This window comes from Acipenser ruthenus, chromosome 1, assembly GCF_902713425.1.
Source record: "Acipenser ruthenus chromosome 1, fAciRut3.2 maternal haplotype, whole genome shotgun sequence".
NCBI lineage: Eukaryota > Metazoa > Chordata > Actinopteri > Acipenseriformes > Acipenseridae > Acipenser > Acipenser ruthenus.
Genome location: NC_081189.1, coordinates 30,658,038 through 30,676,294, shown reverse-complemented (window position 1 = coordinate 30,676,294; position 18,257 = coordinate 30,658,038). Strand labels below are relative to the sequence as shown.

General features: G+C 36.7%; 1 protein-coding gene across 6 annotated transcripts in view; it reads left to right on the top strand.

Annotated features, from left to right (window-relative positions):
• Positions 1-5,633: 5,633 nt before the first annotated feature.
• LOC117962965 (zinc finger protein 462-like) overlaps positions 5,634-18,257 on the top strand; it is a 50,566-nt gene continuing 37,942 nt past the window's right edge. For 3 of the 6 annotated variants that reach the window (XM_059023471.1, XM_059023464.1, XM_059023456.1), the window contains exons 1-2: positions 5,635-5,932; positions 6,064-6,318. The gene's annotated coding sequence lies outside the window, so the exon portion shown is untranslated. The other 3 variants (XM_059023469.1, XM_059023457.1, XM_059023461.1) reach the window with 3 other exon arrangements.

Sequence of the window (18,257 nt, the reverse complement as noted above, 5' to 3'; positions counted from 1 at the left end):
GTGGCAAGAAGAAAGCCATTTCTTAAAGATATCCATAAAAAGTGTCGTTTACAGTTTGCCACAAGCCACCTGGGAGACACACCAAACATGTGGAAGAAGGTGCTCTGGTCAGATGAAACCAAAATCGAACTTTTTGGCAACAATGCAAAACGTTATGTTTGGCGTAAAAGCAACACAGCTCATCACCCTGAACACACCATCCCCACTGTCAAACATGGTGGTGGCAGCATCATGGTTTGGGCCTGCTTTTCTTCAGCAGGGACAGGGAAGATGGTTAAAATTGATGGGAAGATGGATGGAGCCAAATACAGGACCATTCTGGAAGAAAACCTGATGGAGTCTGCAAAAGACCTGAGACTGGGACGGAGATTTGTCTTCCAACAAGACAATGATCCAAAACATAAAGCAAAATCTACAATGGAATGGTTCACAAATAAACATATCCAGGTGTTAGAATGGCCAAGTCAAAGTCCAGACCTGAATCCAATCGAGAATCTGTGGAAAGAACTGAAAACTGCTGTTCACAAATGCTCTCCATCCAACCTCACTGAGCTCGACCTGTTTTGCAAGGAGGAATGGGCAAAAATTTCAGTCTCTCGATGTGCAAAACTGATAGAGACATACCCCAAGCGACTTACAGCTGTAATCACAGCAAAAGGTGGCGCTACAAAGTATTAACTTAAGGGGGCTGAATAATTTTGCACGCCCAATTTTTCAGTTTTTTATTTGTTAAAAAAGTTTGAAATATCCAATAAATTTCGTTCCACTTCATGATTGTGTCCCACTTGTTGTTGATTCTTCACAAAAAATTACAGTTTCATATCTTTATGTTTGAAGCCTGAAATGTGGCAAAAGGTCGCAAAGTTCAAGGGGGCCGAATACTTTCGCAAGGCACTGTATATATATATATATATATATATATATATATATATATATATATATATACATGAAGAACAGGCCATCACTGGACCAAGGAGATACTAGACTGGATCCCAAGAGATATAAAGTGGCCAAGAAGAAGATCTCCAGGAAGAGTGGATAAGGGACGCAGCAGAGAGGCTTTTGTGGAAAAATCTTGGGGAGGCTTTCATCCAGCAGTGGACTGAAAAAGGCTGATGATGATATATACTGTAGATATGTATTACCTACCTGTCTATATATTTACATTTCCCACCTACTTCAAGGGAGAAAAATTATTTAAATATATGAAAACGTTGGTAATGACAGTATTTTGTCTGCTTTCATTTGACGATGTTCCATTAATCCCTTAATAATCAATGAGAATTTCAGCATATTGAGATGGTTTACAGAAGCAAAGTGTGTATGTAAACATGACCATTCTAATATAACAAAAGAAAGTTAAATAAACCTTGGCTCTTGTTTTACCAATATGATCGTATACACATATAAGAGTGCAATATAAAAATGTCATATACAAAGACTGTTTAAAAATATATGAAAGATATGTAATTAGAAACTAATACCCTATTCACACTAACTAAATAATGCACAATCATCATATTTTGAAAATGTAATTGTGAATGAAGTGAATGGCTGTCATGTGGTTTCAATGTGTGTTGATAGCGCAATAAGGAAATATGTCTTTTGGTTCAAAATTATCTATTACCATACCTGGTTGTGTTTCAATTAAAAATATTACACTATTTTGGATAGCCAGTACAGTACAAACTTTGCACATCTCTAGCAGTAATGCAAGGTAATTTACAATCAAGCATGGTAAATCACTGTGAAGTATGGGAAACCATGGTAAAGCATTAAAAAAAAGGAACTCTTACTCTATGCCTGGTGTATATGGATTTCTGGAACTTTAAATGTCTATTGCCTTGACAAGTCTAAAAAGTATGGGTAAGTTCTAATTGTAAAATATTTTAGTGTCAGCAGCTTCAAATGTAATTTTGCTTTTATTTTTATTCACAGTTCCCTTACCTTTTTATGACATTTACAATCATGACGCAATGACCTAACTGCTGCTGCCACCTTTTTTTTTTAATTTGAATCAAGAAGTACTCTAAAGAAGCAGGCAGCTATGAATCTTCAGACACTATAATTCAATATTGGATCATTAGCAGTCAGAGCCACTCAGAATTATTGCAAACATCAAACAGGAAGGATAAAACAATAAATTACATCTTAAGTCACTTACCTGTCAATAAATAAATAATACAATACTATAAATACCTTTACCACGGACGCAAATACGAAAGTGAGGTAAACCACCATAGGAGTAAATGCAATCACTTTGATTTCACAGCATTTTATTAATATGATATCAGTTTATAAGTATAATATATATATATTGTATTTAAAACTGTTCACACTAGTTTTATAATAAATGTGAACAGTATGACAAGAGACTGTTTTAAGTAAAACATAAATCGTTTTTCTTGTATAGACCAGTCTATATTTTTGCATAGATACCAGCTAAGAGACATGGCAAATTTGACCAAAGTTCCTCTGGTTTTCATGTAAAGAAAACCTAATGAACAAGAACATGATGTTATTATCATGAGCTACCGTCCATTGGAATAATAACATGAAGTTATTACTCTACACAAAAAAACCTAATCAAATTCATATGTGCACAATGTTGATGTAAAACCCATGTTTAATCCAACCACAAAATACTGAAATGATCACAAAATGAATAGTGTAGAACAAGTTCAGGGAATGAGGCCCTACATGACAATTAAATAATCATCCAATTTAAAATATAAAGCATTGTGAAAACATAGCTGGAAAGAACAGATAAAGGACTGGTTAAATTAAAGCATTACACTTTCAGTGATTGTGATACTGTGTTTCTTGAAAATGAGACATTGTACAGGATAATGAATCTCCATTCTGAAAATTCTAGTGCTGGGAACTGGATGTGCTGTTTATCGTATTTGTATGGATGTGCATCATGCAAATAAACCTCTAGTACATGTTTACAGCGTTTCAGTGTGTGCACCACTGCTCCAGTATAACACTTGTCATGGGTCATTGAAAGGAATGTTTCTTTCTTTCTGAACCAGTAAAACCAGCTTTACAACCAGAATTTCAGACTCTTGTACCAGCATAATCTTTTGAAAAACAAAAGAACCCTGCTCTGATCAGGATAAACCTAACAATGTACCTAGGTTATTAAAATGACAAAAACATGAATAAAGTTGATGGGAATATTAGTAAAGCATGTTAAAAATGTGATATACTTTAATGTCTGAATGTAATAAGTACATTCATGCAAATTTACTACAATAAACTTTACTCAGGGTCTTTTTATGAACAACCCTATTAAAGGTTAGCTTTCTTATACAACAGAACATTATTGAAGCCTGATATTGAAACGCTGTAACCGTAAGTCAAGAACTTAAAAATACAATTACTGGTACCACTTAAAAAAAGTTGAAATAACCATTTATTTATGACTAATCAAGAGTCCCATCCACATTCTTGAAACCACGCTGCAAGTGACATCACAATTCTTAAAGGAGAACAATATGTTTTAAGATGACCAATTTTATTCTGGATTTTTCTTCTGTGAATGTTTTTCTTTCCACCCCTAAACAACAACCTATACATATTTCATACAAATCCAACTTTAAGTAAAAGATTTGTGGTTAAGACCTGTAGTTTACTAAAAGACTGGCATGGCAATTAGTATTGTTGAAACCAAAGCATACATTTTTAGAGATGGCCTTTAGCATAACTAGTGGAACAACAGGCAGTATAACATTGACAGAAAAAAACAATCTCTCAGTGACATACGAAATATTGAAATCAAAGACTTTTTAGATAGCTTGCCAATTTCAGAGACACTTTGAGTTTGTGTCATGACAATTTTAGTCACATCAGAGACTGTTGAAAAGTTCTATTGAAATGCATTGGGCAGAGAGATATGAAAAAAAGGCAAATATTTCAAATTCAATGAGGGAGTTTCCTCCTAGAGGTGGATTTTAAGTGTTTTGCTACCAGTGACAAATTTAAGGATTATTTGGGGACTTCCAGTCTTGTCATTTAAAAGCTTTTGTTCAGAAATGACACTGTTTTGTATTTGTTGAAGAAAACAAGTCAACTATTAGGACTTGTATCAATCACAGTGATGGTTATAAGAAGCATCTAAGAGGACAAAGTGATCTAGATGGATTCCCAAAGCTTTAACTCATGACTTATATATAGACTAAGAAGCGTCACGTGTCATTTTACATTTCTCTTCTGTTTTATGGTGTTTAAGGTATTAGCAACAATTCTCAATGGTTCTCAGAATGATTGCAAACATCATAAAACATTAAGAGAACTTTTAGCATAAATAAAATACAGTTTGATATTCATGAACTATGCTAGCCTGGAACTTTTGAGTTATGGGTTTGTGGAAAGAGCTCTAGCATATGATTCTTGTACACATTTAATAAGTTGAAGCACACACACACACACTTTTCTTCATAGTGTACTGAGATGAGGTGGATCATACTTCAATCCTCATACTCAAAATGTAATCTAAAGCCCCTTTCACACTGGCATGCTCTACCCGGGTCAGACCCTACCCGGGTTACGACCGAGTGTTATGCAGGTTGGCTACGTGATTTCACACTGATTTTTGAGAAACTTCTCTGGATTGAATCTTTGGCCCAAATGTTGATTAGAGCAAATTTTTCTTCATCCCTGCTACAATCTGGCTCTTGGCTAAACAGAATAAACAGAAATGTTCCTTGTGGAAGTGAGACCTTCACGCAGGCATGGCTGTGTGTTACTTCGTCCACTTACGAATGCCCATCATGCATTTTGTCAAAGCGTGTCGACCCACACTTTAAAACCTACATTTAGGTTGAACTTGAAATGATTTGTAGGGTACCCTTGTGCTGGGAAAAGTTTTAGGAAAATAGTCCCAAAAATGTTCATAAAGGATCACATACACAATTAGAGAAAAAAAATTGTGATGCAGTAACGTTCCAGTAGGCATCTACTGTCTAATAGAAGCCTGCTAGAGCTGGATGCTGATTGGCTGATGATACTCAATCGTTTTCTAATCCATTTTATTTTACTGTGTAGAACTATTATCAATTGCATGACATAATGGGGGTTAAATGATTGCATGTGTCATATTTAGCTATTATTTTAATGTACTGTAAATTAACTGTACATTATATACTTACTGTACTACTACAGCTTTTTGGACTATCTTAGACATAATTATTAACCATTATAAATGACAGCTTTGTTTGGAATGGTTTCTACCTGGTTATATAAATAAACTGATTGAAGAAATCCAACATGGCCACACGTGGAGCACACAGTGAAGCTGACTTAATTAAAACATTTTGGGTCATATTGGCTTTTTTTAAAATAAAGGTGTTTTGAGATGATTAAGACAAACACATCTACTTCTTAACCATTAAAAGAGACAGACACGCCCCAATAAATAATCACCCCCTCTTGAACCTCAAGAAACTGATTCTGGTTTTCTTTGGTTGCATGTGACCAGTATTGCTTAGGTTATGGTCTTTGCAAAAAAGGGATATTGATACTTTTAAGGGTGCCCAAACGATGTTTTTTAAGCATAGTCCAAATTTCTAAACTTAGATATACTGGAATGTTTTCTCATAAAGAAGTCTATCCAGGCTGAAAGATGTTCTGTTTAATTGGGGTTGATTGCAATCTAAGAGGCTTCTGGATACACCACATTGTCCATTCCATCACCATTGCAAACTCTTGTGCACCCCCTGGTGCTTGCTTGTCTCCAAAACTTCTTTGTGTTGCCTGCTTTGCAGATTGTCTTCCTTGTCTCTGGTTGCTCATTATTCAGAGAGAGGATCTCAGGTCATCTGCAGCTGCAGCAAAGGAGAAGCAGGAAAGATGGCGATCACCCTGTAGACCGGGCACACGCATGAGACACAAAACAACTTTTGTAAGATAGCTTTTTCTGGACAAACCAGTAAGTAAAACGTGAAACCAAAACGTTAAGATCTCGGCTTTGTTAATGATCCATTTAAGCAAGACGTTGTGCAATCTGGACAGCGTCTGTGTAATCAGCTGGAAGAAGCTGAAGGTTTTTTTTTTTTTTAGTTTAGGACCAGTCGTGAAGACTTGGATCACTGAACGAGAGGGAGAGCGAGCGAGCGAGCGAGAGAGAGAGAGAGAGAGAGAGAGAAAAGAAAGCTTCTCCGTTCTGGCACTCAGACACGTAGAGCCAGCCAGATCGTGACCTCTTTATTTTTTCAACCACCCCTTTATTTGTACATTCTTTTGGAGATCGGGACACGGAATTCGACCTCCCTAGAGCTTGAGTTTGCGATCTGATCCCCAGGAGGGTTTATTTAGGTAGGTCTGATCACGGAATGTCTTGTTTTCTTGTTAGCTAGATTGGAAAGAGAAGCCATTGCACGCTTAGCTCTCTTCTCCCAGCGCCAGTCAGAGCTGAGCCTCCATTAACGACAGCCTGCTTCTGGTCCAAGTCCAGACTTACTCAATTAAAAGCTCTGTCCAGGTTTTTGCAGCTCGCGTTGGACCACCTTACTCTGTTAAAACCATAAAGGCTGGATTTTTTTTAACGTGCTTGTCTGGAAGCTCCCCGTTTTCTGGGGGAGTGGGGGAGGTGGGGTGGTCTTGAACTGCAGTTGGTTTCTTTTTATTCTGCTGCTGGCTGGGGTTTGGATGTTTGTGCTGCCAGAGCTAAAGTCAGGTATGTCATTGTGGGCTTCACCATAAAATGGAGGAAAGCACAGCAGACAGTCTTAGGGGAGAGCCTGAAGTGAGACAGAAATTCTCAAGATTCATGAAACAAGGGTGGACTTAAGATTTGTATTTGATGTTGTCTTGAGCTTGCAGATCCCACAAGGGCAGACAATCTTAGGATATGTTTATTCACTTGTGAAGGCTTGGTTAAGTTTTGTGACAGTGGACCTCACTAGAAAATGGAGGATGATTGTAATGTTTCCAGACACAGAAAAGCAGACCTGATAGAGTTGAGGGTGGAATGAGAAGCCTCAAGAGTTTAGACTTGGATTTTAAATATTCATTATGCAGATGTTGAACTTTCAGGATCTTTATGGTTCTGGAATGTAGAGAATCGCAAAAAAAAAAAAAAAAAAACCTGTTGTGGCCTTCAGATGTATAAACAATGTTCTCAAGTCATGAAACACTGGTTAGATGATGTCATTATCATGTTAAGTATGACTTACTGGTCTAAAATGATGGTCCTTCAAGGAAGGATTTATTGTGGTCTGTCTGTAATGTACATGTGGGAGGGGTTTTCAACCACCCTTTTTCAACTTATCTGGATAACCTGCATTATCTTCAGGAACTTTTGGTGGGACTTCTACCAGAACCATGTATTACAGTGTTATTCCCTGTAATTCCTAAGAAATACTGTTGTATTTAAATAGATATATATTTATTTAAATATATAAATTCATAAGAATTACTGTTGTATTTAATATATATATATATATATATATATATATATATATATATATATATATATATATATATAAATGTGTGTTTTGGTTTTTTTGCAAAGGTAAAATAGATATTTTAAAGTGTTTTCCTATTCTCAATTACTCAATAGCTAATTTGACCCACTGTGGTAAATAAATTCTGAATAATAGGTGGATAATAAATACATACATTCTCAGAAAGTGTTATATTTTGTTCCTGCTTTTGACAGTTTGAATATGAAGTTGTTTAAAGTTAATTCAGTGTTTTAATACAGTAGTTGGTATTACCAAGGTCTTCTCAGCATCAGGTGTCATGCTATGCAAATTAGAATGACAATGGAAATATGTGGTAATCAAAGTAATTTGTCATAAATCATACAATTCCATACAACAGTGTTTGTGTTGGTTCTGTATTACAGTACCCGTACTGTATACAGAAACATGGGATCCTAATTTGACTACAACTATGCTAATGGAAATTAGGCCACACAAACTGTGGCCTTCTATTGGCATGTGAATTATTGCAGTCAGCCTTGGTCCCTACCTCCAACCCAACCAGTTATTTTTGATTACATGTAAATAAGCCCTATATCTACAAATACAACCTCATTTGCCCCACCTTATGGGATGTTCAGCAACCTAGTTTGCAGCACTTCTTTTTCAGTACAATCCTAGCTTTACCATTTTATTTAAAGTAACTTCACCAAAAAAAAGAGTAAACTTTTATTGATGTAATTGATCCTTGATGCTGTTTCACATTCTGCCTATTTAAAAGTGATAACACAGTCATATATTGCTATTTACAGACCAAACATGACTGTTCAAAGGCATGTGGCTGTGTTTTATGAGATGCATCTTTGCTGTGCTTTTTTGTTTAGCCCAGTGTACCTGTTTGGGTCTAGAGTACATCTGGGCTAACTGACCTCACCTCCTCCCCTTCCCACATGCACTTGTTGCTGTACTGTATGAGCCTGGTCAGGCAGGGGTGAATCACTATTTCTCTTTGGGAACTCATGGGCGTATCACCATACATTGTTGTGTTGTGTGACTTACTACTTCTACTAACTATAGTAATAGTATTAATAATCATAATAATAGAATGTGTGTGTGTGTATATGTATGTATATATATATATATATATATATATATATATATATATATATATATATTATATACACACATACGCACATACACACATACACACAGAGTCTGGTACAATTTATTCGGATGCCTCGGGAGAAGTAAAAATATATAGTTCCTAAACAAAATGTATTGCTGTTTTTTATTTCTACATGAAATGAAAAATAATAAAATCACACCAACTTTTTTTTGCAACAGCAGCCTGAGAAACCACATGAGACTCCAACTCCTCCAAGAGTATGTAGTGTGGACAGGGCCTAAAAGTAAATAGCCTTAATATTGCTGCGTAAGCCAAATATGAGGCATATTGCTTCCACCTACAGGACTGGAGTGTACCTTTATCAGTGCGGTTATATTGCAGAACATTTTTTTTTTAAACAAGTGTTTTACCGTCATTTTGTTGCAGTGTAATAGATTACTGCAAATATGCATGTCTGTGTCCCTTTCCCATTCTGTGCGTCCCGTAACGCAAGACAAAATATTTTTCCGTTCAATAGATTTATTTTGCGTTAACGCGACCTCTGTACACATATATAGACATTAACAGATATTTACATATGAAAGGCAATAACTTTAACTTAGTGGTGCTTTTCTGCACAATATCCATGGAGAAAGACAAGGTTAATATTGTTTTACTATTCCATTATCAAGCACCTCAAAACTGAAATATTTCTATACTTCACTGCGCACAGACTTCAGGGTGGTTTATTTTCTAGCCAATCCGGAAGTAATTGAACCTTCAGCTGATCTCTGTATAAATGTTGACTTACAACATCTCTTAAAGTATTAAATACAGTGTCATGCTGCATTTTGCCTTATTTTGAGATGTGTTTTGATGATTTAAAAGTTTTATATATATATAAAACACTTTCCTTTGGTGTACCACACTTGTCACTGTGATTACCCTACCTGATGAAAATGCTGTTCAAATGTAAGCAAATACAGTGCCTATAGAAAGTCTACACCCCCTTAAACTTTTTTCACATTTTGTTGTGTCAGTGTCTCAGTTTCATGCATTTAAATGAGGATTTTTTTCCACTTATATATTAAAAATACAAAACTGAAAGATCATAATTGAATAAGTCTCCACCCCCCTGAGTTAATACTTGGTGGAAGCACCTTTGACAGCAATTACAGCTCTGTCAAGTTCCTTGGGGAGCGTTGATGGACAGCAATCTTCAAGTCATGCCACAAATTTTCGATTGGATTTAGGTCAGGGCTCTGACTGGGCCACTCAAGGACATTTACCTTTTTGTTCCTTAGCCACTCCAGTGTAGCTTTGGCTGTGTGCTTTGGGTCATCGTCATGCTGAAAGGTTAACTTCCATCCCAGTTTTAGCTTTCTTGCAGAGAACAGCAGGTTTTCCTCAAGGACTTCTCTGTACTTTGCTCCATTCATTTTCCCTTCTATCCTGACAAGTGCCCTAGTCCCTGCCGATGAGAAACATCCCCATAACATGATGCTGCCACCATCATGCTTCACAGTAGGGATGGTGATGTGCTGTGTTGGGTTTGCGCCAAACATAACGCTTTGCATGTAGGCCAAAAAGTTCAATTTTAGTTTCGTCAGACCATAAAACTTTTTGCCACATGGCTACAGAATCTCCTGAGTGTTTTTTTGCATACTTCAAACGGGATTCAAGGTGGGCTTTCCTGAGTAATGGCTTCCTTCTTGCCACCCTATCATACAGGCCAGATTTGTGGGGTGCTTGGGATATTGTTGTCACATGCACACTTTGACCAGTCGGCCATAAAAGCCTATAGCTCTTGCAAAGTTGCCATTGGCCTCTTGGTAGTCTCTCTGATCAGTCTCCTCCTTGCTCGGTCATCCAGTTTGGAGGGACAGCCTGATCTAGGCAGGGTCTTGGTGGTGCCATACACCTTCCACTTCTTAATAATCGTCTTGACCGTGCTCCAAGGGATATTCAAGGCCTTTGATATTTTTTTATACCCATCCCCTGATCTGTGCCTTTCAACAACTTTGTCCCGGAGTACTTTTGAAAGCGCCTTGGTGCTCATGGTTGAGCCTTTGCTTTGAAATGCACTATCCAGCAGAGGGAACCTACAGGAACTGCTGAATTTGTCCTGAAATCATGTGAATCACTACAATTTAACACAGGTGGAGGCCACTTGGTGTGTGATTTTGCCGGTGATTGGTTACACCTGAGCTAATTTAGGATTGTTATTACAAGGGGGGTGGATACTTATCCAACCAAGCTATTTCAGTTTTTATTTTTAATTAATTTTCTACAAATTTCTAGAATATTATTTTCACTTGGAAGTTGTGGGGTACGATGTGTAGATAAATGAAAAAAAAAAATATTTTAATGCATTTTAATTCCAGGCTATAAGGCAACAAAATATGAAAATTTTGAAAGGGGGTGTAGGGTTTCTATAGGCACTGAGGGAGACAGTAGGTTACCACTACTTTCCAAATATCTGAACTGGTTGATCGGTATTTAGCATGGAACGACCCATTGTTTCTTAAAAATGTACATTAAGTCTAGTGTTACAGAATACAGAGCTATTTGTCATTGTCATAAGATCACCCATGGAATTTGAAATACAGAGAAGTAGCCTTTCATCATGTTTCCAGTTGCTAGATTCTTGCCCAGTTGTGGACTTCATGTGTGAAAACATATACTTTGAATGTAAGGCTTTATTTTTAATGTGAGCTTCACACATTTACTTCTGATACAGTATTCGCTTTTAAGTCCCCCTCCTGACATGCTGAACTGTGAACTTCCGACCTTCTATGCTGTGTCTTCCAGGCTTTACCTCTGTTGTGTCTAACAAACCAGATGAGTTAGTAGTGATGGGTGAAGCTCACCACCCTGATAGAAAAGGTGTGTCCTGATGGTAAAACACCAGAGGGTATACTGTAATGTGGACAAAAGTACAAACAACAGGCAGGTGGAATGTTCCATTCAAAGCATTCATCAGTAAGACATCATGCATTCATGCGTAGGAAGGAAAAGGCTTTATCTAAAAGGTTTTCAGAAATCGAATGTACAGTAGAATCTGTCATATCCGCTGCTGTAAGACAAGGTGCCCTGTATTAGCCCGATGGACTTCTGGCTTGTGTCATTTACACATGTTGATACAGACGGAACCTGATTTAATGTCCATTTTATTATTATAATTCCACACATATTATTATAATAACTGTACTGTGAAAAAGCTGAAACAAGATTTTTTTGCCGACCTCCACAGACGGGTTACTTTTGGCACGGGCTGAGAAAGCACTGTTTTTGCAATGCTGTTTTCTAAATTGCCAAATACTGTCTTGCCGTGCTTTGTTTTACAATTATTTTCACTGATTTTCTTTGTATAGTATATGTTTTAGACACACTGATGTACCTGACATTGTTAATTTGTTGTGTCCCGACATTATTCAAGCAACTGCAATGTAGTATAACCACTCTCTCTGAGGTGCAATATTTTCATACCCAGTGGACCCTTGGAACCAATTAAATCGAATATGACGTGTCCTTCTGTATGTGCCTACAAATAAGAGAAGGCTACTGTGCTTCTTCATGGTGTTGACCCATAGTAGCTGAAACCTGTTGAACTGTATTCAATATGTAGGAGTTACCAATATATGAAAACTGAAAAAATATTCCTGATTATTGTCTTAAATTAGCTGATATCAGTGTATTTTGAACAACATAGGCTACAGTACACACAGTTATTCTCTGTTACCTGTGCACGAAACTGAAGTTACAGGTTGGGTAAGCATCTTTCTTCCTGAGGTTTCCGTTCACACTTATCTGATGACCTTTAGCTCATCATGGACTTCCCTGTAGTTGGCACTGTAGCTGGACAGGCTCTCAGGAGAGCAAAAATAGGCGGATTATATGCTATTGTAATAAAGAACCTAGTGGCTGCTGTAAAGCATCACTTGCATAAATTCTAAAGTGCAGAGACATTTTGGATTTAGGAATGTATAAATGTGTGTATCTTTTGTCAAAATGCTTAAAAGGGGCTCAGGACTTGGAGCAGTGTAAAGAGGAAAGTGAAAGAGTGACATTTAAAAAAATGTTTTAGAAGCTGCTTTTGGAATTGAGCAATTACAAATGTCCTAGACTGTTTAAAATGTGGGACAGTTTGTTTTTAGAGATGGTGAACTATATTTTTACAGAATGTCTGTTTTTAGGATTGAAATAGTTGTATATTCAGGAAACTGTTCTAGACTCATTCATGAATCCAACAAATGTCTTGAATCGTTCTATAAATATCAAAGAGAGTTTTAAAAAACACAAGTTAAGTCCTGATAATTAAAAAAAAAAAAAAAATGTTGTTAAATTTTTAGGAAATCGTACCAAAGCAAGCCTCCCCCTTGCTGTTATTTCTACAAACCATCTACAGTTGTCACAGTACTCGTGGGAGTATACTGTAAATGGTCACTTTTAGGTATTTTAATCACAGTACATTAAAATACCTGTAGAAACTACCGTATATGGAAAGAATTTGTGCTCAAAAGAAAGTTGCTGCAAAATGAATAGCTTCTATTGATTGTTACTGAAGTACATGGGATCTGCAATATCTTCTGTAAGCTTTAATACAACATTAAAATGAAAGATTCTCTGCAAAAGAGCTGTTCTGAGTTTATTGCAATTTGTCTTTTGACTGGAATTACGAATCTTGATTGTTTCACTGCAATGGAAAATGTCAGTGAAGAGCAGTGTTTTTTTTTGTTTGTTTGTTTACAGTTTCTAGTGTGTTTCAAACAAAGTTTCACAAAACACATTTTCATTAAAATTAGAAAGATTGTTAAAAAAAAGGTGCGTATGAATGCTTTATTTCATATTCATTATCTAGAAGAAATGATTGCCAAAGGAGTTTCAAATTATTTTTTTATCAAAATAGTTCCATTCGACTTTATGAAGCAAAATTCTATGAGTGATGCAAAACTTTTGGCCATAGCTGTAGATACATGAGCTGCTGGATTTTCTTTCATGCTGTAGTTGCCAATGCTTAAAATACCTCTGGTTGGTTTTCACAGGTCAGTGGCCAGGGACCTCTTGCTTTTTGACAGAACCTCTATTCATTGTTACTGACCTTCAGGGACACTGAAGAATAGTTTGCCCGTTGTGCTTTTGGCCAGGATATCCTATTTTCAATGGAAACAATTAAAATGCATCTTCTGGTCATTCAGTGTCTGCATGGGTTACTTTAGCCATGTTCTTAAGGACAAACATGCAGCATCTTCGCATAGTCTGAAAGTTGTACTTCAGTACGTTATCCATTATTCTCTTCTTGTTAATGAACACTTTCTACAAAGGCTGTAAAAAGCAAGCCATATGCTGACACATATAATTGTCTAACTTTTTTTACATTTATCCTCTTAACAGTGTATGTATTTTATTTGTTACTGCCGAGCATTTTATTTTAATTGAGTTTCTGCAATGAACCATTTATTAGGCAGCATGTCTTGTTTTTTCTTAAATTTTGTGGCACCTTATGGTGAAGCTTAAAGGTGCACAATATTTTTTTAACTTCCTGGCCTACAGAACTTACATTTAGCCTGTGCTACTGTATAGTGAAAGCCCCATAGCTTTTTTGATGGAAGAGAAAAATACAATAGAAGTAGCTTGAGAACTTGTTGCAACATATTGCAGTATATTATTATTAGTGCTTAAAACTAGAAAAGCTACAAAGGTAATTGTTCTTTATGGCTTGTTAAGTAAAGTACTGTATCTACTGTAGCGCAAATACAGTAGGTAGCATTCTGTGAGACAAATCCAGCTGATGAAGAATGAGGACATATTTCGGAGTTGGTTGAGGAATTATGGTACATGGGGAGGGTGGAGTGAGCAAGCTTGCTTTAACCTAGACAAGAGGTAGTCAATTATTTTATGTGAAGGTCTGAAATTCTTAGTTATAGCAAGGTCAAGATCCTGACCCCTATCCCCATACCCACAAACAAACACATAAGTACTCAAATATAATTATTACACATGTTGTTGGTTTTTGAGTTCTTCACCTGGTTTATATGAGTTTTTGTTTGCTTTTTGTCTTTTTCACTAGTCTTCCTTTTTTGCTGCCTTGTTTCTACATGAGTTCTTTCCCTGCCAAAACTATAGAATTGTGTAACTACTGTATGTTTCTGTGCTAGCAGACCCAAACATTGTGTTTCGCCATTGCAAAAACAAAGCTTATTGTAGCAAACACAAGTGAAGCACAAGAAAAAAAAAAGAATTGAAAAATGACTGAGCTTTCTCTTTCAAGTGAATTCAAAAAAATATATAAAGACCTTGAAACAGTTAAGGTTTTGGGTCTGGGAGTAACTTCTCAGGAGTTGTGGTAAGCAATTTAGCAGTATAATGATCTCAAACATTAATCTCCAAGCGAGTTTGAAATAACATTCATGTTCTCGCCATGTTATTTAGAAAATACAGTTTTAGAGAAAAAAAAAACACAATTAAAAATGTATTGTTTTATTCATATTATAAGACTACTGCATACACAGTATTTACTTTTATTTATATATTTTTTTAAAATTTAGTAATCGCCAATTTTTTAAAATTATTTTCTCCCAATTTGGCATATCCAATTATTTTTAGGCTCATCTCACCGCTACCACACCCACGCTGACTCGGGAACCTCGCGAACTGGCAACCTCCAGGCTATAGAGCGCATCCTGCACTCCACCCGGAGTGCCTTTACCAGATGTGCCACTCGGGAGCCCCATACACAGTATTTAAACTGCAAAATCAAATGTCAATCCGCGTTTGACTGATCACTGTTTAAGTGAAAGAAAGAAAGAAAAGTATGCTTCTTAAATGTTTAACCCTTTGCAGTTTGATGTCAGACCAGGTCCGACATTAAAATTTTTACTAAAAACCGATATACCGTGACATCCCTAGAAGAGAAAGCTTTTTTTCTTTGGGTCATTCATCCGAATTAGGAATAAACTGTCAGACAATTGAAATTCAATTAGACTGTAAAGGCGCTCCAGAGATCCTCCAGCAGACGGAAGACCGAAGAAGCTGTCTCTTTTATGTTTCACTCTACGCTTGTTTGGTATTTTACATTTCCCAATTGGATTATATCGCTTTAATCAAAGACCGAAGAAGCTGTCACTCTTCTTTTGCGTTTTGCTCTTTGCTTGTTTGATATTTTCCATTTCGCAGTTTGATCAAAATAATTTGCGCAAAGACCCTTTTCGGTGATTGACCGAATCCTGACTATGAGTGTAATATATGTTTTTTTTAATAAACCTTGATTGCCTGGAGGTTGCCTGTAACTTCAGCTATAGAGTCAGGGCTCTCCAGAGGGTCCAGAACGCTCAACTAAAATAACTGAAGGTCCCAGAGGAAATGTTTGGGGTCCCAATAATGTTATGGTACACAAGTCTTTCTTCATTTATTAGCCTAAAGTTTTGACACAGCAATGAACCTGTTTTAGAGCAGTCAACACACCTTTATCAGTGTTTCATATTTTATCCTGGTTATTATTATAATTAAGTTATGTGTATCGGTCCAGGTTCCTGATGTGATTATAAGCTTGTTTCAATTTCAAAAAGTAAACTGGGCAGGATTTATTGATTGACACTTAACAGCAGCCAATAACCACTCTGGGGTCTCCTCACTAATTGGTAGATATGGGCATCCAGGGCAGGTTTAGTATCCTAGGAGATCAACTGATATTGTTAAGTGAGTGAACATTTTGCGAGTGTCCAAAATGAATAAAAAAATCTACAATAATTACTGCAGCGGATCGTGTACAATAATTTTGCATTCTACTGGTGGCAAACTATTTTGTACAACCTGCAATGTTTCACTGGATCACATACGTCGAGCTGCGATCCAGCGGCATTTAGACTTGGACAGCAATCAAATGAAAAAGGTTGCGGATAGTGCATTGCTTCAAAACTTAAAGTTATAGTAAACATTAGTTGGCATGTGTATTATTTGACAGTTGGTATTTCATTTAGTTAAACATATATTTTTAAAATAAAAAAAGGTTAACTGTTTATAATGTTGCTACCATTATTGATTATAGGACAACTCAGTTCATTCTTTGCCAGTACACCTCTGTGTATATAACAATACTTGCATATTATTGCTCATTTAAGGAACAGTCGCAAATGTGTCATAAATGGAGAACTACTAAATAATTTAAAACAAGTGCCCAACCCTTTTCAATCCATGAAAAGAATGAAAATGTATTGTATTGTAACACACATTCTTATGCTAAACTCTTAGTCTTTCAAGATCTTTCCACAGTTTACCAAATCAAAGAAGTTTATTTATTTTGACCTGGAGCATAGATGTGCGAGCACACTAAACCTCAACGCGTCCTTCGCTGAAGCTTCACGCTGCTTTCGCTTAACCTTCACGATACAACCATTCCTGCTATCTCCATGTGGCGCTCACTCTACATTAACGCAGGAGTCCTGTGTAAATCACATTACTTTCACTATACTTAAATGTGAGAGAAACCGTAAATCCACCATTACAACAAGTTTTAGAAGATACCTATCATATCTTAGGAGCAATCTTTGCCTGGCAGTCAAAAATGTTGTTTTCCACTGCTTGCGACATTGTAGATAAAACATAATAAACAAGCCTAAATTTGAAGATGTGCACAGATTATTAAATGGAGTCTCTTTTTGTGTTTCTTTCAGCCTGGGTATGCTGTTATGTGTTGTATGTTCATCTCAGAGGGCAGCAGTGTGGAGTAGTGGTTAGGGCTCTGGACTCTTGAATGGAGGGTCGTGGGTTCAATCCCTGCTGGGGGACACTGCTGCTGTACCCTTGAGCAAGGTACTTTACCTAGATTGCTCCAGTAAAAGCCAACTGTATAAATGGGTAATTGTATGTAAAAATAATGTGATATATTGTAACAATTGTAAGTCGCCCTGGATAAGGGCGTCTGCTAAGAAATAAATAATAATAATAATCTCGTAACTTCTTTGTAGAGTATTTGTTGGGGATGTGTACGGACTCATTTAGCACCTTGATAACACAAAAAGGTAGTCTGCATAAAAAAATAAATACTCTAGGTTCACTTTTTTGTTTGATTAAACAACTTTCTTATTTAAGGGCCAGCTTTTCACACATCTGGTATTAAGCTGAGTGGACCAAAGAAGCTGCTGTCAAACTTTTCAAACCGATTCTGCTGATGTGGTTTCAGCAGCGGGAAGGTGTCGTGACATGTTAAGTCTCATCTACAGTAGTGTGTAGTAAACATGAATGCTGTTTCCTAAATACTTTAACATCTTAGTAATGAAGGTGTTGAACATTGCCTGCAGTAACAGAAGAAGGATTTGTCGGGAATCAAAAATAAGATATTTTTTTCCTGATGTTCTTTTGGAAACAATGTTTACCAGACAGCATCAAACAACACCTTTAGCCTTTTAGGTGGCTTTATATGAAGCCCAAAATCAACTCCTAAAATGCCAACCACCTCAAGTCAGCCTTTGATCAGGACGTTTAGATGCAACTACTCTACTAGTTCAAAGGGTGTACAAATCAGAAAATTGACCCATTTTTTGCTTTATTCTAAACGGTTCCACCTGGGCAATAGGATAGCAACTAAGTGGAGATGGTGGTTTCTGAGCCCTTCAGAATTGTAAAATGGTGGAACACCATTGCTGTTGTTGCTTTGGAAACAGCAGCAGGCTCTGTGAAATGGAGGTTTCAAGCCTGCAGAGCCAGCAGTCTTGCTGCTTCTGCTG